The sequence below is a fragment of the Onychostoma macrolepis genome, chromosome 13 (assembly GCF_012432095.1).
Source record: "Onychostoma macrolepis isolate SWU-2019 chromosome 13, ASM1243209v1, whole genome shotgun sequence".
Classification (NCBI taxonomy): Eukaryota; Metazoa; Chordata; class Actinopteri; order Cypriniformes; family Cyprinidae; genus Onychostoma; species Onychostoma macrolepis.
The window spans coordinates 29,091,393-29,116,975 of NC_081167.1; the positions used below are offsets into that span (position 1 = coordinate 29,091,393).

General features: G+C 35.5%; 1 long non-coding RNA gene across 1 annotated transcript; it reads right to left on the reverse strand.

Annotated features, from left to right (window-relative positions):
• Window positions 1–359: 359 nt before the first annotated feature.
• Window positions 360–21,084, reverse strand: LOC131552432 (uncharacterized). Its single transcript, XR_009273969.1, has 8 exons — window positions 20,968–21,084; window positions 20,733–20,888; window positions 20,263–20,620; window positions 15,686–15,795; window positions 15,357–15,518; window positions 12,663–12,814; window positions 1,259–1,390; window positions 360–1,157 (listed from the first exon to the last, which is right to left on the reverse strand). It is a non-coding gene; the product is annotated as an uncharacterized LOC131552432 (long non-coding RNA).
• Between the last annotated feature and the right edge of the window lie 4,499 nt (window positions 21,085–25,583).

Below are 25,583 nucleotides of genomic sequence, written 5' to 3' on the forward strand. Positions count from 1 at the left end.
ACCTGTGCTAATCGGAAGAAAACAAGATGATAAAAAGACTGAATCCAAAATTTGTTGATAATAGCATAATCAGAGATTATTTACAAGCAGTTTTCAAAAGGTTGGTCATTTTTAACCAGGAACACCAAATTATGTAAAAGATTTTCAGCACAACTGAGTTAACCTTCATGAATAATGAAAACATGAATATTTAGGCATGTATGTATTCATTATATATATATATATATATACACACCTCTCATTTTATTATCTTATATATGTTTAATATTAAAGCAATCAGCAAGATGACTCCAACATTTGCTCTTTTGCCTTTTATTGCACAGGCAAGTAAATACAGATAGAAAATTTGAAGGAAGGCATGAAAAATGGGACTGAAACATGACACAAGCCAGCCTCAAACTCAGCACACTGTACTGCATGTCATGTTCATTACCAGTTGCACATCAACATGTCAGCTTTGCTTAGTCTTCTCTCTGTCCTTCTGTTTGACCTCTTTACATTCAAAGAATGAAATCACAATGCCAAATAACATCAATCTTCATATAACCGCAGGGCATCCGTGCATCTTCACTGCAGCACACATGTACATGTGATTCCTGTCAGTCATGTCCTGTTTAAAGATTCATGAAATCATATTCCTGCACATTAGTGTCAAAAACCTGATAAATTCAGCATTACTACAAAGGTAAGAAAGCATCATGGGCATGATCTAAATACAATGTCTGCATAACATCCAGTCAGCGAGAAAGTAAGGCAGGTGCAGTAAGATTGCATTCAATATCATCAATAAATTTATGTTATATATGCATTAAAAAAAAATGTAATTTCCCAAAGTATATGTACAGTGTAAATTCAAAACACTTTTATTATCCCAGCCACAGTCGAGCCATGATGCATTTGTGCAAACTGTAATTGAACTACAGTGATATGATGTGATTTAAGCAGTAAATCCAGCAGCATCAGCAGATTTCCAAACACCCATGACAGGCGTCAGCGGCTGCATCGTTTGCATAAAGTTGAACATAGTGCACTTTTCTTGACATTCTCACCACACCATCAATCCCACAATCCCCAGCGCGAGCCTCCCATAGAGAATGAATGGGAAGCGTCTGCTCGTCTCCGCACCAGTGCACGCGCGTCGTCAGCCCGTTCCTTATCTGGAAGCAAAAACAGTTTCATTTCTTTCTCCCCTTTTAAAAAAGATCCCGTGTGTGTCCTCGAGGAAACGGCCTTTAACATTATTCATTGTTTTCCTCACCTTCTCTTCTGCACCCATGAAATATTCATCCAATATTGAGTGTCAGTCTGAGTGGGGAAAATCTGGAGTGAGCCGCGAGGAGACCGGTTATTCTGAGGTGAATTGATCGGCCCGCTGTCAGGAGGATGTTCACTGCATGTGGAGAGACCAGAATCACACCGACAATCTTTTGTTACTTACTAAAGCTAGTGATTTGAATAAACCCCAAACTCAAATATGACAGCAGAGTATCCGGAGCAAAGCATCACAGAGGCTCTTCTGAGCTCTTTTTGACAGCAACACTCACTCATTACAATACAATCACTCAGATCACCTTGGCAACCGCATAGCAACGCCCTAGCAACCACTCATTCTAGCATCATAGAGGCAAATTTTGCATGAGAACCACTAGGTTGTAATATGCAGCATAATTTATTAACTTAAAAAAAATGTAGTTTATAATATGCTGCATTTTATTGATTTAAAAATGTAGTTTATATGCTGCCAGTTTTTGGTGTTATAAAATGCAATTTATAATATGCTACAGTTTATTATTTAAAAGTGTAGTTTATAATATTTTTCAGTTTATTGATTTTATAATCTAGTTTATAATATGTTGCAGTTTATTGATTTGAAAATGTATTTATTTGCTTGTTTGTAAATAAAACAAATATTATTAGAGTACTTACACAAGAAAACACTATTTTTAGTGTTTCTGGTCTTTCTACTTGGAAATTTCATGTTTAATGCAATGTGTTACCTGTTTATTTTTTTTGTAATCATTTGTGAAATTTACAAGCAATTTCTGAGTGAAAATTATTTCAAAGTATAGTTGTTATTAGTATTCTGATATATTTTTTATTTATTTAAATTTTTCATTTTAATTTTGGTTTTAGTCATTTTTACGTGCTTTTGTAATTTTTAATTAAAATATTTTGTCATTTCCTTTTAGCTTTATTTTATTATTTTATTTTTTGTTTTAATAATTTTAGTACTTCAACTTCAACTTATTTAAGTTATAAGGCCACTTATATTTGTAAGTTTTTTTTTTTTTAAGTTAAGTTTTTCATCTAATATTTATTTTTTTAATTTTATTTCAGCTTTATTACAATGATTTTATAAATATCTTAATTTTTGAGGTAATGGTGGAGTTTCTGTATGTTTGAATAAACGGCAGATACTCTCTCGGCTAAAGTCTCCATGCAAAAGTGATCCATGCTCTCCACTGGCTCCTCAACCTCTAATTTTACACAGAATAACTTTAAACACCTACACACACTCTTCTCAGGCCTGGAATGAGGAAAGGTTCGTAGCTAGCATTAGCATTTTCCCTCCATTGAGTCAGAGATGTGCGGGAGACTCCAGAGGACAGGAGAGATGAGCGATGCTTTCTGCCCAAACAACCCATGCATGATGGAGATTCGTCTTCACCCTCCGCAACCCATCGGGTCCTCACCGACACACAACTACATCACACATTCAGACTAATACGGTCTCCTTGCGTATCTGCAGTGCAAAATCCTTTTCATATGAAAACATTTTAGTCTAGCATATTAGAGCGCTGGACTTGACTATAAAAGGCTCTTAATCTGAACAGGATACCGAACAGGACCTGAAATGCTTTTTTTTAAAAAAAGGTTCTTAGGGAAGAGAGGTGCTTAACCTTCAGAAAATGTTGAAGTTTGCAATTTTTGTCCAAATCAAACATGAGAAATTAATAATTTGTCTTCCTGTCAGCTACATGTAGAAAGGGTTCACATAATGTTATGGTCATTAAAATATTAGCATTGAAAATGAGAATTGATTATCTATATGTGACCCTGGACCACAAAACCAGTCTTAAGTGTCAATTTTTTCGAAATTTTACATTTATACATCATTTGAAAGCTGAAGCTTTCCATTGATGTATGGTCTGTTAGGATCGGACAATATTTGGCTGAGATACAACTATTTGAAAATCTGGAATCTGAGGGTGAAAAAAAATCTAAATATTGAGAAAATCGCCTTTAAAGTTGTCCAAATGAAGTTCTTAGCAATGCATATTACTAATCAAAAATTACGTTTTGATATATTTACAGTAGTAAATTTACAAAACATCTTCATGGAATATGATCTTTACTTAATATACTAATGATTTTTGGCATAAAAGAAAAATCTAATTTTTCGGCTATTGCTACAAATATACCCCAGCAACTTAAGACTGGTTTTGTGGTCCAGGGTCACATATATCAGATAAATAAAATAAAATAACTAACTAAATAAAAAAAGCTGTTTAATGAATATACACACGTGGTCAGAATTGTTTGTACCCTTGGTAAATATGATCAAAGAATGTTCTGAAAATTAATCTGCATTGTTAATCCTTTTGATCTATTATTTAAAAAATTCACAAAAATCTCACCTTTCATTGGATAATAAGAATTTAAAATGGGGGGAAATATCATTATGAAATCAATGTTTTTCTCTAATGCACATTGGCCACAATTAACGGCACCCTTTTATTCAATACTTTTTGAAACCTCCATTTGCCAGTTTAACAGCTCTAAATGTTCTCCTATAATGCCTGATGAGGTTAGAGACACCTGACAAGAGATCAGAGACCATTCCTTCATCCAGAATCACTCCAGACCCTTTAGATTCACAGCTCCATGTTGCTGCTGCTTCTCTTCAGTTCACCACTCATTTTCTACAGGGTTCAGGTCAGAGGACTGGAACGGCCAGCAGAAGCTTGGTTTTGTGCTCAGTGACCCATTTTTGTGTTGTTTTTGAGGTTTGTGTTTGGATTATTGTACTGTTGGAAGATCCAAACATGACCCATTATTAGATTTCTAACAGAGTCAGTCACTTATTGATTTTTATCTGTTGGTATTTGATAGAATCCATGATGCCATGTGTCTAAACAAGATGTCCAGGACCTCCAGCAGAAATATAGGCCCACAACATCAAAAATACAGCAGTATATTTCATTGTACACATGGGGTACTTTTTATCCCTGTGTTCACCAAACCCATCTTGAGTGTTTGCTGCTAAAAAGCTCATTTTTTAGTTTCATCTGACCATAGAAGCCAGTCCCATTTGAAGTTCCAGTCGTGTCTGATAACTGAATATGCTGGAGTTTGTTTTTTGGTGAAAGCATTTTCTTTTCTTGATTTTTTTTCTTGAAACCCTCCCAAACAACATGTGGTGATGTAGGTGCTGTGTGATCTTTTTTTTTTCTTTAAGGTTTTCTGGCCCCGAGACTCAGCTATTTTCTGCAATTCTCCAGCTGTGGTCCTTGGAGAGTCTTTAGCCACTCAAACTCTCCTTCTCACCGTGCATTAGGACGATATAGACACACGTCCTCTTCCAGGCAGTTTTGTAACATTTTATGTTGATTGGAAATTCTTAATTATTGCCCTGATGGTGGAGATGGGAATTTTCACTGCTCTAGCTCTTTTCTTAAAGCCACTTCACTAATTTGTGAAGCTCAATTATCTTTTGCTGCACATCAGAAATATATTCTTTGGTTTTTCTCATTGTGATGGATGATTAAGGGAATTTGGGCTTTGTTTTGTTTTCCCTCCTATTTATATTTCTGTGAAACAGGAAGCCGTGGCTGGATAATTTCATGTTCATAATCACCCTGGAGTGCTCAAAATTGTGAATATGAATGGGAATATATTTCAGATATATTTTACTCATAAGAATTTCTAGGGGTGCCAATAATTGTGTCCAATGTGTATTTGAGAAAAAATACATTTCATAATGATATTTCACCCCATTTTAAATTCTTATTATCCAATGAAAGGTTAGATTTTTGTGATTTTGTTTTAAATAAAAGATCAAAAGGATTAACAATGCAGATTAGTTTTCTCTGCCTTTGATCATATTTACCAAGGGTACCAACAATTCTGACCACGTGTGTAAATGTAATTCATTATATAAGTTGGTAACCTTAAATTCTAATTATCTGAATAAAGTCTCCATTTACACAGGATTTGCTTCATGAGCTCGAGTTTTACGAAGATTAAAATGTCTAAACAGCTTCATAATTTATTTGTTTGTGTTGAATCATTGCACTGATAGAAAATAAGAAGAGACATTTAGTCAGATGTTTAGGTTATTGTAGGAATATAAATTTTTTTTTAAAAAAGAGCAGAAAATCACGTAAAAACCAATATTAAAAAAACATTGTAAAAAATATTTTAAAAATGTAAAACACTTTACAATACCTTATTAAACATTATATAGGCCAACTAAATAAAAAAAATAAAACTTAAAATAATAACAAATAAAATATATAATTTAAAATAAAAATCTTAAAAACACAAACAATTAAATAATAAAATAAAACATAAAATTACAATAATAAATAAAATATAAAATGTAAAATAAAAATTTGAAAAACACCAAAATATTAAACAATAAATAAAATACATACATACATATACATATACATATACATATATATTAGGGGTGGCACGGTACATGTATTTGTACCGAACCGTCACGGTACGGACATCTCGGTTCGGTGCAAGCAGGCCTTACGACGAATACAGGCAAATCACCCCCAATCCAGAAGGGGGCGCCCGCAGTAATGCAAGTTATTCAACGCTGTTTGATAACCACCAGCAGAAGAACAGCGAATGCCATGAGTTGCGCACTTGAAAGCAAAGCCCACTAGACAGTGGCCATGTGCTGATTCTGAACGTGTCTCACAGACTGACAAAGGAGTACTTTAAAGGCTTGCGCACTCAACTGTTTGCGAAATGGAGCTTTGTGCTCGAGTATCCTACCTCTCATTCGGCACAAATCCAAATATTCCATATTTGCGATGTAACGTATCTGAATGCTAAACTATTATTTATTATGTAAATTATAGCCTTTGCACTTCAGACGCGTTCCAACGGTGACACAGAGGCGCGCGCTGATGTTTGGCTCACTGTATTTTATTTTGATAAAGTACCAACTGCGCTGTCAAGAACTGATGTGTATGTGTTTGTGTGTGTGTGTGTGTGTGTGTGTGTGCGCTCTGGCGCGATCACTTCAACTGTTTCCTTATACCAGCAGAATCAACTTTAAACACTTATTGTCTTATTAATAATCACTGTATAAAGGTCTGCTTTGATTTATTTGTGTACACTCACAATGAAAACAAAACAGATTTTATATAAACGTAAATATAAATGTAATAATATTTAGTATTTTTACATCTAGATGGAAACATTTTTTAATTTGTACTACTGTCTGTTCAAAATAAATGAAAAGAAACTGAGCATAGTAGATTTCTTTTTTTATTTCATGTTGTACCAAAATCGTATCGAACCGTGATCCCCGAACCGAGGTACCGAACAATGACATCTGTGTACCGTGCCACCCCTAATATACAGGTGCTGGTCATATAATTAGAATATCATCAAAAAGTTGATTTATTTCACTAATTCCATTCAAAAAGTGAAACTTGTATATTATATTCATTCATTACACACAGACTGATATATGATTCAAATGTTTATTTCTTTTAATTTTGATGATTAGAGCTTACAGCTCATGAAAGTCAAAAATCAATATCTCAAAATATTAGAATATTACTTAAGACCAATACAAAGAAATAATTTTTAGAAATCTTGGCCAACTGAAAAGTATGAAAATGAAAAGTATGAGCATGTACAGCACTCAATACTTAGTTGGGGCTCCTTTTGCCTGAATTACTGCAGCAATGCGGCGTGGCATGGAGTCGATCAGTCTGTGGCACTGCTCAGGTGTTATGAGAGACCAGGTTGCTCTGATAGTGGCCTTCAGCTCATCTGCATTGTTGGGTCTGGTGTCTCTCATCTTCCTCTTGACAATACCCATAGATTCTCTATGGGGTTCAGGTCAGGCGAGTTTGCTGGCCAATCAAGCACAGTAACACTATGGTCATTGAACCAGCTTTTGGTACCTTTGGCAGTGTGGGCAAAAATCAGTATCTCAAAATATTAGAATATTTACATTTGAGTTTGAATAAATGACCATCCCTACAGTATAAATTCTGGGTATCTCTTGTTCTTTGAAACCACAATAATGGGGAAGACTGCTGACTTGGCAATGATCCAGAAGACGAACACTGACACCCTCCACAACGAGGGTAAGTCATAAAGGGTCATTACTGAAAGGTGTGGCTGTTTACAGAGTGCTGTATCAAAGCATATTAAATGCAAAATTGACTGGAAGGAAGAATTTGGGTAGGAAAAGGTGCACAAGCAACAGGGATGACCGCAAGCTTGCGAATACAGTCAAGCAAAGCTGATTCAAACACTTGTGAGAGCTTCACAAGGAGAGAACTGAAGCTGGAGTCAGTGCATCAAGAGTCACCACGCTCAGACGTCTTCAGGAAAAGGGCTACCAAGCCACTTCTGAACCAGAGACAACATCAGAAGCATCTTAACTGGGCTGTGGAGAAAAAGAACTGGACTGTTGCTCAGTGGTCCAAAGTCCTCTTTTCAGATGAAAGTAAATTTTACATTTCATTTGGAAATCAAGGTCCCAGAGTCTGAAGGAAGAGTGGAGAGGCACAGAATCCATGTTGCTTGAAGTCCAGTGTGAAGTTTCCACAGTCTGTGATGATTTGGGCTGCCATGTCATCTGCTGGTGTTGGTCCACTGTGTTTTCTGATGTCCACAGTCAACGCAGCCATCTACCAGGAAATTTTAGAGCACTTCATGCTTCCTTCTGTTGACCAGCTTTATGGAGATGCTGATTTCATTTTCCAGCAGGACTTGGCACCTGCCCACACTGCCAAAGGTACCAAAAGCTGGTTCAATGACCATAGTGTTACTGTGCTTGATTGGCCAGCAAACTCGCCTGACCTGAACCCCATAGAGAATCTGTGGGGTATTGTCAAGAGGAAGATGAGAGACACCAGACCCAACAATGCAGATGAGCTGAAGGCCACTATCAGAGCAACCTGGGCTCTCATAACACCTGAGCAGTGCCACAGACTGATCGACTCCATGCCACGCCGCATTGCTGCAGTAATTCAGGCAAAAGGAGCCCCAACTAAGTATTGAGTGCTGTACATGCTCATACTTTTCATTTTCATACTTTTCAGTTGGCCAAGATTTCTAAAAATCCTTTCTTTGTATTGGTCTTAAGTAATATTCTAATATTTTGAGATACTGATTTTTGACTTTCATGAGCTGTAAGCTCTAATCATCAAAATTAAAAGAAATAAACATTTGAAATATATCAGTCTGTGTGTAATGAATGAATATAATATACAAGTTTCACTTTTTGAATGGAATTAGTGAAATAAATCAACTTTTTGATGATATTCTAATTATATGACCAGCACCTGTATACACACACACAAATAGTGAGGAAATAAGGCAGGTGCAATGAATCACAATACAGTCAATAAAGTTATCATAAATATACACCATTTCAATTGGAAAAATGCTAACTTTCAAAATTCCCAAAGTATATTATACAGTGGACTTTCAATACACTTGTTAACCAGCCACAGTCTTTATTTTAAATCTGAATTATCTAGTGCTGTATAACAATGTGATTTAAGCACTATTTGTCTATTGTATATATATATATATATATATATATATATTCAGCAGTCAAAGCCTTTTGGTAGTAATATGGGGCAGTTGCATGGCAACACTATAGCAACACCATAAATAAACTCCTCTGCATCTCAACAAGTCCCTCTAAAAGATGCATGATGGGTCAACGCGCGTTGACCACTAGCACACTTGAATCACTGGCTGGATATACTGTTGCCTCAATTCACCCCGTCCTCCACACACACACACACACACACACACACACACACACACCAGCCATTACCATAATAAAAAGCCTTTTAGAGCAGACCTATGGCAGGCTCTCATGCATAATAAGGTGTTCAGGAAGAACAGAGCGGGTGAGATTTTTATACGCAAGATGATATTTGCATTAGAGGAATAAAAACAAGCACACACTCTTGCCAAAGCTATTGTTATCTAAACCTTTCACAGCACAGCTCTTTTCCAGCGGTAGCATTGGAAGGTTTATCCAGATTAATCACTGCTGTACATGTGGAACAGATATATGTCTGCTTTAATTTATTATTTTAATTTATTTCACACTGCAGTTCACTGGTTCACACTTTGAGGACTTGATGTTGCATGAAAACAATTATTGTGGTCATTTAAAAAAGGGCAACTTTTAACCCAGTGATATAATGAAACTGGTCTTGCAGCAATGTACCATTACTGTGCTTTTCAAAATAATAAAGACTTATCGATTAAATCACAAACAACTGGGAAAACCATGGAAATTAAGTGTTCAAAAGGAATGGAAATACTGAGAGAAATAGATGAAAAGACTCTTTAGAAATTGTATTCAGCAGAATAGATAATTACATTCAGTTTTTAGACAGTATTTATTAATAAAAATATAAATAATTAATTGCCACTTGTTTATAATGGTGATTATTTATGTATTAATTTATTTAGGTTCTATAGAAATTATATGTACAGAATAGATAATTACATTAAATAAAACAAAATTAGACAGCATTGTAATTATTAGATTATAAGAATATATTTTATTAATTGTTACTTAATGACCACATAAGCTTTATAATTAAATTCAAATAATATAATTAGACTGCATTCTATTTTTTAAATTAAAAAAATATGTAATTTATTAATTTTAACTGGTTTATAATGGTGATTTTGATCTTTATATTTATTTATTATTCACGAAACAGATTCTCTATAAATTAGCAGAAAAGATAATGACATAATTTTCCAATTATTAGATTATAAGAACATAATTGATCAGTTTCACTTGTTTATAATGGTGATTACAACCTTTATAATTATTTATTATTCATTAAACAATGCAAAAATACAACAGGTTATCTAGAAATTAATTATATTAAATTCAAATTTTATTAGGCTGTATTCTAATGATTATATTATATGAATATGTCTGAGACCATAATTTATAATATATAATTTATTAAGTTCTTTTGTTAAACCTTTATTTGATCTTTTGTAGCTTTATCTGTAGTGTGATTATTCAAGTTTGACATTTGAAGTCACAGAACTCAATTCCAGTACTTTTTCAATACTAGACCTAAAAGTCATGCAGCATGTCTTCTCATTAAAGCATTAACACATACCGATCAATACCTTCTTTATGCTTCTCACCACCCACCGGTTTCAACTAGACGCCATCAATATTTCAGCAGAGCGCTGAGACAGAAACTAGACACCTCACAAGTGCTGAAATAATATACATGAGAGAAAAATGTTCATCTGCTTTTGATTAAACTCGACAGATCAACTACAACAACAGATGAAGGAGAATCTTAAGATCTTCTGGAATGTAAGAAGTTTTTTTTCCACATACTGAAAAGCGTTTGAATCTGATAAGCAATTAAACAGTCAGTCGCAATTGCAAGCTTTTGACGACCTCAGTATCAGAGGGGTGTTCAAATGAGATGTTAAAATACTTTTCCATTATTTAACATTCTGAGTCAACAATTGTGAAAAGTGTAACTGTGGCATACTTTCAAGCATTTATCTGTTTGATTAAAAGGGATAGTTCACTCAAAAAAAAAAAAAAAAAAAAAGAGTTTGTATTATTTTTTGCAATTTCTTTGGTGCCATTAGAAGAAATTACACACTTCAGCCTGAAGCAGCAGCATTAACATTTCTATTCCTTTTTGTTTGTTTGTTTGTTTATGGTGAATCTGTACTTCATATTTTGTGTTTACTTTTATATTAAAGGAATAGTTTACCGAAAAAACAAACATTTGCTGAAAATGTACTCACCCTCAGGCCATCCAACATGTAGATGAGTTTATTTTCTTCATGGAAACAGATTTGGAGAGATGTACATCACTTGCTCAGCAATGGATGCTCTGCAGTGAATGGGTGCCGTCAGAATGAGAGTCCAAACAGCTGATAAAAACATCACAATAATCCACAAGTAATCAACATGGCTACAGTCCATCAATTAACATCTTGTTAAGCCAAAAGTTGCATGTTTGTAATCCATCATTAAGACCTTTTAAATTTCAAACCATTTCTTCCGGCTAAAATACGAGTCCATAATCCATAATAACACTTTTCCAGTAAAAAAGTCTATCTTCTGCTGTCCTCTCACATCAAAATCCACCATTTGTTTAGAGCCGTTTTGGCCTGTTTTGGCTTGTAAACAGTGTGTGATCTGTGCAGATCTCCTGATTCAGACCAGATGACTTTTTTCACTGGAGAAAGCGTTATTATGGATTATGGACTCGTTTTTGCTGGAAGAAATGGTATGAAGTTAAGAACATCTTAATGATGGATTTGTTTCTTATAAACATACAGCTTTTTGCTTCACATGTTGATTATTGTGATGTTTTTATCAGCTGTTTGGACTCTCGTTCTGACGGCACCCATTCACTGCAGAGCATCCATTGGTGAGCAAGTGATGCAATGCATTTCTTCAAATCTGATGAAGAAACAAACTCATCTACATCTTGGATGGCCTCAGGGTGAGTAAATATTCAGCAGATTTTCATTTTGGGTGAACTGCTCCTTTAAAATAATGAGGTGGATAAACAAGACAATACGAGCACAATATTCAGACACAAACACCACACTGATGAAGTGTAACTTGTAAGTAATGAACAAACACATCCATCACCACATACAGACTCTGCTGAAATATTTGGCTTGATTAATGAGAACACTGCGATCCAAGATGATGTTTTAATTCCTGATATCACAGCAAGCTCTAAACAAGATATTCTTTTGAAAATGCAAACGCTGCAAAACTAGATAATACAGCTTACACAGATGCAAGTGTTTGTTCAGTGACTTTGTTTGTTCAGTGTATTTGATGGCTGGTTAATTACTAGTCAAAAGAGCTCAACCCTAAATCTCTACCATATTCTGGTCTCTACCATATGCTAGATAAGATAATGAAGGTGAATTTTTAACTAATAGAAATCACCATACTCCTACAGTTAATTGATTACATTAGGAACTGCAAGCATTTTTGTATTGCAAGTTTTCTGAAATGTTATGTTTAAATATAAAAAAAATTAGAAATTATCTAATTAAATATGCACTGATTTGCATACATTTCCAGAATAGAAATCTGAATATTGAATAAAGCCAGATTCAAACATCTTGCTTCATTTTATATGAAAAAAAAAAAAACTCATTCAGAGAAAACAGCCTTTAAAGCTATGCATTATAATGGAAATCTAAAGATACAAATAGATAAAGTACAGTACACTTAAAAGTGTATACTGAATGTTTTCTTTCCACTTGTCTGAAACAGAACGTTATGAAAAGCCAAAGAGGGCAAAATTGCAAAACTGACCAGTGCATAAAAAACAAAGGGTTTCTTTTCATCAGTGACCAGGAATGAAAACTCTGCAGTGCTTGTGGTTGTTTATGTGCATCGGTACCTTGTGACAAATGCCGCTAGTTTTCAGTTGCCTGCGGTATAAAAGCCACATCATTCAAACCCCCTGCATTCTCAGCAATACGACACACAGATTTCATCCGGAAGAGCAGGAGCTGCTGCAGATGATACAATGATCCAGAATGCAGGACAACTCTGGAAACACAAGTCAAAAGTGTGAAAACACCCCTTCAAAGACATCACACACACACGACATACTATTTATCTGATCTTCTGGTGTCCAGATACTGCATGGCTCATGTTCCTCCATTGTTTCAGCTGATTTGTCAATTGTGAGAGAGCTGTTTTAAAGAACAAACCTGCTGAATGAATATTAATTGAATTACTCTTGTGTAAAGTGTGGAGGCTGTAAACACAACAGTTTCTTTAACAACCTTCTGTAGCTGCACCTGGTTCAGTCTCAGTGGAGTTTAAACTCAACCTGGTCTCATAAAAATACGTACCTCTGCGCACTTTTTGTTCGACACCGTTTTGTACCTTGCTGCACGTTTCGCCGCAGTTTCAAATAGAAGTGTCCACTGAGTGACGCTAAAACACAAGTTCAATATGTGAACCCTGGCATGTTTTTATTACGTAGATATTGGTACGTATTGCTGTTTTTTTATTACGTTGCTTCAGATACGTATTGCGGCGGTTCAGAATTCAAATATCCGGGGACTGTCACTAAAGGTTATCGTGTTGGAAATATGCCCTTCACCAAATCCAACCCTAAACCTACCCGATAGTGTTAACAAATGCAAAACTGATATAAAAACATATTAGCTGATGCAACTGTGCTATTTGAACTTCCTTTTACGCAGATTTTAATTGCTTTGTCAAACCGTAGTTACACGTGATTCGAACCGGTGCTTCTCGTCTCCTAAATCCGTCTCCGTACTCCGTGAGCTACCGAACAAACTTATCACTAATGAAAACCCATAGATATGAAGCTGGATGTGTGCGATGTTAATGTTCAGAAGCATCAGTTTTCAAATCTCCCAGCATATTAATATTGTTTTGAAGTCATAGCATGATATTCTTCAAGTAATTGTGCGAAAATTACGCTTTATTAATCGCAACTCTGTAAATTTGTGTGAAAGTGTTCATTTATTTTGGAAACTGCAGTGATATGTACTTATTGGTACTTATTTCATGTCACGCTAAAAAGTGCGCCCAGGTACGTAAATGCCATGAGACCAGGTAGGTTAAACTGGTTAATGTGTAATGTTTGACCAAGCGCTGTGGATGCTACATTAATGCTCATTTGATTTAATTGTGGCTAATTAAATGAGCTCCTTACATCCAACAATACTTCATCAGCAGGAGATGAAGTCCACACTGTAGCAGAGCAGGTTAGAGTAAAAAGAGTTGAACGCTGTGTAATAGCCATTCATTATTTTGTAGGTCACACAGTCTGCATTATCTGAGAGACACACACACACACGCATATAATATGATGAAAAGAAGCTGTAAAGCATTCTGTCACCTCCTTCTACACTCATCTGTAGACACAAATGAATTATTCTTGCTTTGTGTAAAATGCTGGGTCTCTTCATCATGTACATCAAGCACAGCAGTCATGCATGATTAACCCTATATCATATTTGATATGCAAATGTGTAAGGCTTTTAAATGATCAAAATTTAGTTGAAGATCCTGTTGCACACAATCTACTTAATGCCTTCTGTCATCTGATTGATAGTTTAGACTTTATTAGCAAGGAAAAGGGCTTTTAGTGTAATTGTACAAACGTCCATCTTAAGCTCGTGCTTCACGTGTCTTTTTGCTCTGAAATCTTTACTGATTTTTATAAAGTAAACGTAAGAATACATTTCATATTATTAGTAATATTTCAAGATGAACACTTACTGGACTGAAGCAGCTTAGGTTTACTTGATTATCCAGACATGTTTTAGAAAAATCATATAAAAATGTGAGTATCAAATATGATCATCAGGCTTTCGAGGAACGTTTATTTGTTCATCTACCAATCATCATTGTATTGTATTGCATTGCATTATATGTTTTAAAACTACAGAGCTTTGATCATAAACCTAAGCATTTAAATATCATCTTACTAATACTGTACATATCATAAGATACAGCGTGACAATTGATTTTTATATGCATTTTATTTAAGTAGTCTGCTCTACTGCTATATAGATCTGATCTGAGACTTACTTTTTGGCCATATAAATATTAGCATCCACACCAAATATCATAATTTTATTCAGAGACCCAACCTGAGCAAAAATGAGTTGTTTTGTCCTTCATATTCTCACTATATCTTTCTATATGAGCCATGAAGGCCTGATGTATCAAATATGATGCTCAACAAAAAATGCATCTACAAACCTTTGATGTTTTATTTTTAATATTTTTATTTTAATATTTTTATTCTAAATGTTTTATTATTATATTAATTTTTGTTCAGAATGTCAGTGAGGCTAAGATGCATTAGCTTACTATTTGTATTTTAGGGCTCATGTCAAATATTGGATCCCCCTATATGGCCTACCAACTGCATTACTGTTAGCCAAGCTTTGCACTAAAAAAATCATAAGGTCATCATAATTAGTTTGGGTGACCTTTTTGAACCCTCTCCTGACCGTCGCAATTAAACGAGTTAGCTTTTCTGCCTTTGAAACATCTAAATGTAAGCGACATCTTTGTATGTGAAATGAGGAGCAGTGCTTACATGCTCCAGGTTCGCTTTTGGATCCAATATAGTTCACACTGCTCCACAGTAAAGTCTCATCACATTGTGACAGATTCATAAATCATTTAGTGCCACTTAAACAGTTCAGATCAGACTGAAATCATCAGGGATCTTGAGCTGCTGGATTTTCCTCTGAAGGATCTGCAGAGACACAGAGCAACCACATTTTACCCTTTCGCTCAAAATCTTTATAGTACTGTAACATTTCAAACAAATAATGACTAGTCCCCAGTGGCTAGACAAACACATCACATCTGTTTAAGCTCATCTATGACAAACAAAAAGGGTGAGTGATGTAAACCTTTGACCTTTTCTCACACATGTTTAATTTCGTCACTGGATCTGAAGGATTGTGTCATCTGTCAGCATCACTCACTCTCATCTGTCAGTGACGGATGCGGCACAGTCTGTCTCTCAGCTGTGGAGGAGAATCTGTATGTGTGAGAGCATCTTTATTGCTTAAAATCCAATAAATGTTTCCAGAGTCTCCAAAAAGAGCTTTTTTATTGTACTTCCATATAATTCCGAAGGCAAAACAAAAACAAGATGAAGAAATAACTCTTCCTAATGCATGGACAAAAATCACAGTCTGCAGATACAAATGTGTTTCCCCTCATTCCAGTAAGAGGAAGATTTGCGTCAGTGTATGGAAATGAAAAGTCGTCCTATGTGCAGTCAAAAACAAAAAATATGGAGATTAAAAAACAGAAAGCGCCATGGAGAACATGAAGGGATGACATCTGCATTCGGCTCATCTTCACTGGAGGGAAATGCCTTTCACAGAAGACTCATTTCTCAAATCACTTCAAATTAAAAGCAGCTTGTAGTTTGACAAGTTACAGCTGAAGTAAGTAGTCAGCTACACTACGTTATGAACAAAAAAAGTAGCAAACATGGCTGAAAACCGCATAGCAACACCCTAGCAACCACAGCAACTGCATAACATTACCATAGCAAAGCAGTTGAAGTAAGTAGCTTCACTACAAGTACCTAACAAAAACAGAAAGCAGCATCCCAAGAAACCACCCAGAACAACCTAGAAACTGCCTAGTAACTCCCTAGCAACCACCCTGAGCACCTAGCAAAGCAGTTGAAGTAAATATTTGGCTTTACTACTGGTTACTAACAAATAGTAGCAACCAACATCCCAGGACACCTTAGCAACTCCCTAGCAATGACTAAGAACACGCTAGGAACTTCTCAGCAACAACCCAGTACACCACAGCAACACCCTAATAAAGCAGTTGAAGTAGTCAGCTTCACTACAAGTTACTAAAAACAACATCCCAGGTCTCCCTAGCAACCACCTAGAACACCCTATCGACTGCATAGCAATACCCTAGCAATGACATGGAACACCATAGCAACCGTATTGCAACACCCTAGCAACACCGTAGAAGAGATACAGACTAAGTAGTCATCTTCACTACAAGTTACTAAAACAGTAGCAAACAACATTCCAACCACCCAACAACCACTCAGAACATCCTATTGACCACATAGCAATACCATAGAAATGACCAGGAACACCCTAGAAACTTCATAGCAACACCCTAGCAACCTCCTAGCTACCACCCAGAACACCCTAGCATCTGCCTAGCAACACCCTAGCAAAGAAGTTATTGACTTTATTATAAGTTACTAACAAAACGTTGCAAACAACATTTCAGGAATCCTAGCAACCACCCAGAACACCCTAGCAACCACACACTGTAGCAACACACTAGCAAAGCAGTTAAAGTATTCATCTTCACTACAAGTTACTAAAAAGTAGCAAATAACTTTTCAGGACACCCTAGCAACTGCATAGCAACACTAGTTCAACCACCTAGCAACCACCCAGAACACCCTATTATCTGCCTAGCAACACCCTAGCAAAGCAGCTGACGTAAGTAGTCAACTTCACTATAAGTTACTAACAAAACATTGCATGCAACCTTCCAGGAATCATAGCAACCACCCAGAACACCCTAGTGACCACACAGCAATGGTCTGGAACACCCCAGCAACTGCATAACAACACTATAGCAACAGCCTAGCAACCACCCAGAACACTGTAGCATTTGCCTAGTAACCAAAACACCTAAGCAATTACATAGCAACACACCAGCAAAGCAGTTGAAGTAGTCAGCTTCACTACTAAGTTACTAACAAAACATAACAAACAACATTTGAAATTTGATATGCATGTAAAGAGGCTGTGTAGAACAATCAGAACAAATTTGAATTGTTTTTACATGATTAGACCCATATATATATATAATATATAAAATATATATAAAAAAGCAGCATGCATGCATCTCATCATCTTTATCTCTATATATAAACAAACACTAAAAATTTTGGATAAGAAACCAAATAGATGGCATCATTGTAATATTTTACAAAAATATTTGCTTAGTTTTGAAAGTTTTATAAATTTGTCTCTTATTAAAATGGTTTTTAAATGTGTAAATAATCTTGCTCCAGAAATTATATGCCAATTAATATCAAAACAGAGTAGTAAGGGGATCACTACAAGAGGTGCAACTAATCAGTATTGTACAGTACCAAGGAGAAAAACTAAATTTGCACAATCCACATTTTCAGTTCAAGGTACACTGCTTTGGAACAGCCTGCCAGCTGAACTGAAAATGCAAACATTTTGAGTTGAAGTGGTTCAAACAAAAGCAGGTTTGTGAACACTGATGGTCGTATACAGTCTCAGCTTTTTATTTTTATTTCTTTTTTAATAAAAAATTATTGTTTTGCTGTTGTTAAAAAAAGCCTAACCAGGGACTGGGGCTGCAAATTAGCCTTTGGCTAGATGTCTATATGTGGAGCATCGGCTGCTTGAAATTTGAACAATGTTATACTGCATTGTCCCTGTTAAATAAACTAATAAATAAATAAACATTCCCAGGACTCCCTAGTAACTCTTAAGCAACAGAATAGCAACCACACAGAACACCTAAGCAGCTGCATAGCAACACCCTAGCAACTACCAGAACTTCCTAGCAACTGCATCAAATCTCTGTCTTCAGATTTTGACCTTTTAAGCTAGGCTTTCTCAAGCCAACATCAAAGTTCATCTTGACAAGTTTATCTAGATTTATCTGCTATGTTTGCCATATTTCTGATGCATTTTCACATGTTTTCTGCTGTACATAATGAATGGCGCTGTACAGTATGTGTTTGTGCAGCAGCACGTGTTCACTCATTTGATCCTGCTGTTTTGCACTAAATGTTCCATCTGGGATCAACAAAGCTCCTGTCTAATGGACTCGCGCCAGAAACATGTTTTGGTGAGGACAGATGTTGGAAAATGTTTTCACCATTATGATCAAATCAATTAGTCACACTGAAATGGACCCAGAAAGACCTAAATATCCCATATATACTCATGCATGTAAACACAACACAGTGTAACAGCAAAGACAAACTCCTGCAAAATTGACAGATGGTAAGTCTGTAAACTTTCTTGCTAGCAGTCATTATTCTACAGAAATAACTTGGTCAGCGTGTGGCTGGTGTTAAGGGTGTTAAGGGCACACGTGAACGGGAAGCACAGCCTGTCATGTGTGCTGACAGCGGGACGCCAATCAGCCGACAGAGCCCAAAATTATACACCATCATTACACACATCACATCCTGCTATCTGTCCAGGCACTGACCCAGAATAGCTCATCAGCCAATCAGATCAGGCGATTTTTCCCACTGACCAGGATCAACAGTTAGACTGAGTAATTGGACCGGTCATCCTCAGAAACGCTCCAAATTCAGGCCTGTGTGTGTCCTCGTGACTTACTACTGTTATTATCAGGATAGTGGACATAGCGACATTATTTAAAGTGACAATACACCCAAAAAAAATGAATATTCTGTCATTATTTAAATGTCTCAGTGTTTTGTTTGGTTTTTGTCCATGCAATGGAACTCAACGGGCTCCAATGTTGTTTCCCGACATTTTGTATTGTTTTCTGCAGAAGAAAGAAAGAAAGACATGCTAATTGTTTAACTAACTTTTAAATCATTTCAGTGCGTGTAATACAAAAATATTTCAGAGTAAATCAATATTATTTAAAAAAAGTACTGAATATCATCAGAATATCTCCAATTGCGCTCCAATTGGATCACGTATCACGAATCATTTGATTCAGATTGGGACTTTGAAGCGTGTGTTCAGACTGGGACTTGAGTGTGTGTCACGAATCGTGATTGGGAATTCAGAGCACGTATTTGGAAACATTTGATTCAAATCAGAAGTTCAGAGTGTGTATCGAGAATAATTTGATTCAGATAGGGACTTCATAGCGGGTTTGCAAATCATTTGATTTAGATCAGGACTTCAGAGCAGGTATCACAAATCATTTGATTCAGATTGGGACTTCTATCAGAATTTCATCCTTATCTGAATGTTTGTTTAATAGTTTGATTTATCAAAAATTAATAATTTAACAGAAAAAATATTGAGATTGGCAAAGAACAAGAATATTGATTGTACATTTTGTAGTGTGGTTCCCCTTTCAACATGCATCTTTTGAAAGAGAAATGCCATTGTTATTATTAATGTTAATCTTAATATTATTAATGCTACCAGAACTGTCTCACTTATCTATTTAAATTAGGATAAACAAAAAGCCTTTATGAATTTCAAATCTGTTGTTATGGGGTTGAAATTATGTGGTGCTTAATCATTAATGGCTTTGTTTTCGGAGTACAACCCTGAAGCTGTTTGCTGATTTAGCTGCATAAGGCCTGTGGCTTTGTAATAAAGAGCTGCTGTATGAATTTATCACGCAAACATATTGGTAGTCAATGAAAAACCAATTCCAGCATCAAAACAACATGTTGCTCACTGTCCTTCTCTTATCTCTCACAGTACATATACATGAATCCACCTCACCTCACGGTGCAGGACATCAAGAAGAATATCTGCTATCTTCAATGCCTGGCAAATGTTGTTTATGCGCAGCTGCTGTGGCATCCTGACTGCGCATGCATATTCATATACAGTTCATCAACACGCGCTCCGTCCTAATGTGCTGCGCCCGAGGCTGGTGTGCACAGAAGAACATCGCTTTGCTGAAACACAGGCCATCCATCAAAGAAATGCAAATCTTTCTGGTGAGGCATGTTGTGTTCTCTTCAGGGGGAAAAATACAGGGATGAGGAATGTAGAATTTAAGTGATAGAAACTCATGTCAGTCGATTTGTCAAAGGTTGAACCTTTGAGGTTCTGAAGAATGGAAAAATCCAACATGCTGAAAAAACAAATTATATTTGAAGAAACGTTCATTACAAAAATAAATAATTTCAATGTGCCCTTTAGTTTGTAATAATAAACAGAAAACATGTTTACAATAAATCACTTACAATCAAAGCTCAGAAGATTTAAGGAATAATTCATCCCAAAATGAAAATTTGCTGAAAATGTACTCATCCTCAGGTCATCTAAGATGTAGATGAGTTTGTTTCTTCATCAGATTTCGAAAAATGTAGCATTGCATCAGTGTCTCAGCAATGGATCCTCTGCAGTGAATGGGTGCCGTCAGAATAAGAGTCCAAACAGCTGATAAAAACATCACAATAATCCAGAAGTAATCCACACCTGTCACGATACGCTGGAGTAAGGGAACGGGGAGACGAGGAATTCTTCAACAAACAGTCTTTTAATGATACAACAGCTGGAACACAGGGAACGTAGGAGACACGGAGCACATAAAATGACATATAACAGCAGACGCTGAAGACAGGGAAACTAAACGAGGAGTAAACTAGATAATTAACCAAACACAGTTGGATGCAAATCAACATAATCAGGACAGAAACAGGAAACTAACCAATAAGGACAAACAGGAACCAAACGGGAACATACACGTGGCAACACCACTCCAGTCCATCAATCATTGTCTTGTGAAGCCAAAAGTTGTGTTTGTAAGAAACCAAACCACCATTAAGGCTTTATCTTTAAACCATCGGTTCTGGTCAAAATATGAGTCCATAATTCATAATAACGCTTCCTCCAGTGATAAAGTCCATCTCCTGTTGTCTCTCACATAAAAATCCACCCGCATATTTTAGTTTTGTACTGATCCAGCTTGTAGACAGTGCTTGATCTGAGCAGATTTCTCTCCTGATTCAGATGAAACAACTTTTTCAATGGAGAGACTCGTATTTTAGCCAGAAGCAACAGTTTGAAGTTAAAAACTTATTAATGATGGATTTGTTTCTTACAAACATGCAGCTTTTCACTTCACAAGACATTAATTGATGGACTGGAGTGGTGTGGATTACTGTGATGTTTTTATCAGCTGTTTGGACTCTCATTCTGACGGCACCCATTCACTGCAGAGCATCCATTGCTGAGCAAGTGATGCAATGCTACATTTCTTCAAATCCTTTAATATATAAATGAGTATACAAAACAAATTTAAACATCAAAATCATTGCTGAAAGTAACTAAAACTAAACCCAAATGTAATGTGAAAAAAGTACTAAATTAAAAACACATCAGAAAATGTAGAACTATAATAACCCATTGTCATTCAAAATGACTTTATAGCTGATTTCACGGAGTTGAAGCTCTTACTGAAAGCGTGTTAATGCACAAGTGTTCAATAGCAGCCTGTAATGCAGCCGCTTCTCAGGGAATTAAAGAAGTGCTGCTGTCTGATAGCGACTATTAACTCCACTCAACAGATTTTACACGTGAGCGGAGAAACCGGCTGTCCGAAGGGACATGGAAAGCATGAAGACGAGTGTGAGTGTGTGTGTGTGTGTGTGTGTGTGTGTGTGTGTGTGGAAGGAATTACCATACAGATTGGCTCTTTCAGTGTTCCATTATGTGCTGAGGTTTCATTATCATGGCAGGTTCAGCTGTGAAAGGAAACAAATGCCAAATATACATTAAATGACAAAGATGTTAAATCCACAAAATAGGTGGAGTAAAGCATGCTGAATATGCAATTACTTTGATATCACGAGTTTGCATTCATGACATTTCATTTAAGTCATTTCCACCAGCCACACTAATCTCTTTTATCTTGTTTGTGCATTGCACGATAGCATTCATTGCAGACTTTTCAGTTCAGCATGGGATGCGCTTCCATCGAAACAGAAATGCTGACATATCATAATCTGACTATACTTTTGCCTTTAATCTCACTGACAGGCTCATTTCTAATGTAGTGCAATGGTTGATCAGGCTTTTCACACTGTGCTTAACCCTAAACTAATGCCTTTTAAATTCTGGCTCATGAAACAATGATCCAGAGAAGAGTCAATTACATTGTCTGTGCTAAAGAATACTGTAAGTAAATAAATAAAATTGAAAATAAAATATGTATTCAATTTAAATAATTAAAAATAAAATAAAATATAAACAAATAAATCAAATTAAACAAAGGCTAATTCAAAAGGAAAGGAAAAAATGCATTCAAATTTAAATTAATTAATTAATTAAAAGTCATACATATTTAGTCAAATAAACAAATAAACAAATAAAGGAAAGGTCACAAATTAAAGGAAGGAAAAAATAAATGTAAATAAATAAAAATTCAAAATTCAAATATTTTGTCAAATAAAAATATAAATTCAAATATTTAAATAAATACATAATATTAAAGGAAAGGTAAAAAATGGGGGAATGGGGGGGGGATCAACGTAACGTAAAAAAATGTAAAATAAACAAACAGAACTCTTTTGATATGTCATGCTGCCAATGCTTCTTATTTCAATAAGATATACATAAACATAAGAAAACAAAATGCATTGTGGCTTTATGGGATATTTGAGGTGAATTTTTTAGTCAAACCCTTAAATAATAGACCCGGTTTCCATCTTCTCTTGCTTCATCAGAAATAATCAGCGATCAGGTGCCTCCTGCCCTTCTCTGCTTCCTCCAGTTCTGTGGTAATTTGGCAAACAGCTGTTGAGGAAACGGCTTCATCAATCAGAGTATTTAGCAGCGCTCTTTTGCCCCGTCCCTGAATCGACTTTCCCATTAGCTCTTCTGTGGGTGTTGGTAGGGGACATACATTATCTGTCGGGTCTCAACCTGTCGAATACATCATCTCACTTCACGTGTGGAGGTTTTATTTGATATGTAAAGCAGCTGACAAATGGAATACCTGATGAGAACGAGCTGATGAGTCTGTGCTGCGACGTGTGCAGCGTTTGAAAAGGAAACATGTAATGTGGACGACTCTGAAGTTTCTCCATTTTTAGACCTCTTTCACTTCTCCTTTCCTGAGAGTGCGCCAGTCAGGAACTAATTAGCCACTAAGGCAGAATCGATACAGCAAACAGATTGTTTTAACAAAATTTATCCTCAATGAGCACTATAGTCATTTTATGTAACGCCTGCCTTTTCTATTTTGGAGAAATATCCAAGTAAATTTGTGTAAGATTTCAAAAGAGTGTTTTAATTTGCTTAATTTGACTCCCTCTGCCAATGCACTGATGAAATAAACAGTTAGATGTGCCAGAACTTTCTTCAGTTAAACAAGGAGAAAACTGAAAACTGATTCCGCTTCAAGAAAAAAAAAGAAAAAAAAAAGAAATATATATATATATATATATATATATATATATATATATCTGCTCTGCTAAAAAGGGTGTGAATACTGATTTAAGTAAGATTTTAAGTAAACATAAATAAACTACTTACTAATATTAAATAATAATTATAATAATTATTTAATAATTTATATAACTTGCTATACAAACATGTAAAAATGCACAGTCTTAAAATAAATAAACATTTCATTATTAATATTAAATAATAATTTAATATTTTAAATTATTTAATAATTTATATGACTAGCTATACAAACACATAAAAACGTACAGACTCGAAAATAAAAAGAAATAAGTAAATAATCACGTGAAGTAGTTTTAATAGAATAAAGTTTTCTGTAAAATGCTGTGGACACTAATGGTAAGGACTTTTCACTTTTCATGAGTTTTAGTGGTTTGCTCAAATGACTAACTGTAAGTGAGCAATTGTAATAGACAAATCGGCCTTAACAAACACCAATTATCTTGGAAATATATTTTTCAGCCTCATTGTTCTGGTCTGGGCTGATGTTGTATTACACAAATATATTTGCAATGTCTGTGGAGGCAGTTTTTGCTATTTCAAAGTCTAAAATTGGTCAATAAATGCTTGTTATTCCTTCCTCCCCGAAGCACAAAGCATCTGCCTATTGAAACCTCATTTTGCTCCAGCACTCGTATGAGTTCTGCTACCTTCACATGATAATAGAGCTAAAAACACGATTGTGTTTCCCAAGCTGTGTATTGGTTATGAAGCCACGTTCTCACCTGAATGAAGAGGAAGCATCAAACCATGACTGTGCTCGTCTGCTATCTAAGAACAAAGATAAATGACAGTTTAATGTCCCACGTCTAAATCATGCGGTGCTGCATAGTGTATTTTGAGCTTCTGACGGTTAATACCCAGCAGAGTGTTTGTGTGTGTCCCAAAATGCATGTTTTAGTCTGCGTGGTCAGTGATTGTCAGCAGGCTGTAATGCAGTAATACAGCTGACATTTGCACCAACTGCAGCTAATAAACTCTCTTTGGATGGACATCTCTATTAAATCCCACAGTTCAAAGTTTAACCAAAATGAAAGTTTTCCCACCTTTAAGTTGTGACTTACTTTCTTCTGTGGAACACAAAAGGAAATGTTCATGCTGATCTTGACCATACAATGAAAACAGACAGCAAACACTGCACACCTTAAAAATAACCATAACATTAGTTCACTTACTATATTCCAAGTCTTCTGAAGCCAAACTATTGCTTTAAACGGGCCACATCATGAAAAAGCCTGCATCTTTTGAACAGCTCATTGTACTGTACTATGTAAATATATTGTAAATAATAACATATGTAAACATATTGTAATATTTTATCCTCCCTTACAAAAAGAGCTTGTTTATTTAACTAAAATACAGTATTGTAAAATGTAATAATGTAATTTCAAAATTCTTTGATGAATAGAAAGTTCAAAAGAAGTCTCTTCTGCTCACCAAGCCTGTAATTATTTGATCCAAAGTACAGCAAAAATTTTACAATTTTGAAATATTTAAAATAACTGTTTTCTATTTTAATATGATATGATTTCACAGCAGAATTTTTAGCATCATTACTCCACTCACATGATCCTTCAGAAATCATTCTAATATTCCGATTTGCTGCTCAAAAACATTTATTATCA